This window comes from Camelina sativa, chromosome 2 (assembly GCF_000633955.1).
Source record: "Camelina sativa cultivar DH55 chromosome 2, Cs, whole genome shotgun sequence".
Taxonomy (NCBI): Eukaryota; Viridiplantae; Streptophyta; class Magnoliopsida; order Brassicales; family Brassicaceae; genus Camelina; species Camelina sativa.
The window spans coordinates 12688559-12688944 of NC_025686.1; the positions used below are offsets into that span (position 1 = coordinate 12688559).

General features: G+C 45.9%; 1 pseudogene; it reads right to left on the reverse strand.

Moving 5' to 3' along the window:
* LOC104723206 overlaps window positions 1-376 on the reverse strand; it is a 2984-nt pseudogene extending 2608 nt beyond the window's left edge.

Below are 386 nucleotides of genomic sequence, written 5' to 3' on the forward strand. Positions count from 1 at the left end.
CTCATCATCTCACAGAACAATGCGATTGCGATTACAGCTTTGTCTTCTTCATCGCTCTCACTGAAACCTCTGATTATAGTATTCCAAGAGAAGCAATTTAGTCGAGGCATCTGATTAAAGATCTTATGTGCGTAATCGAGGTCACGGTGATGGAGATCGGAGGTAGCACAGAATCGGAGTATCTCTGCGGCGGCGAGAGTGTCTCGCATTTGACCCGATTTGATGAATACGGCATGGATTTGAGAGAGGTCTCTTATAGTTCGGCATCTGTTGATTTGAGGAAAGAGTGAAGATGGGTGTGTCGCCGGAGAGTAAAGGGTCTGTGTTGGGTTCATTGAGAATCAAGAACAGGAAGGGATCGTGTGGCTCTCTGTAAGACTCATAAC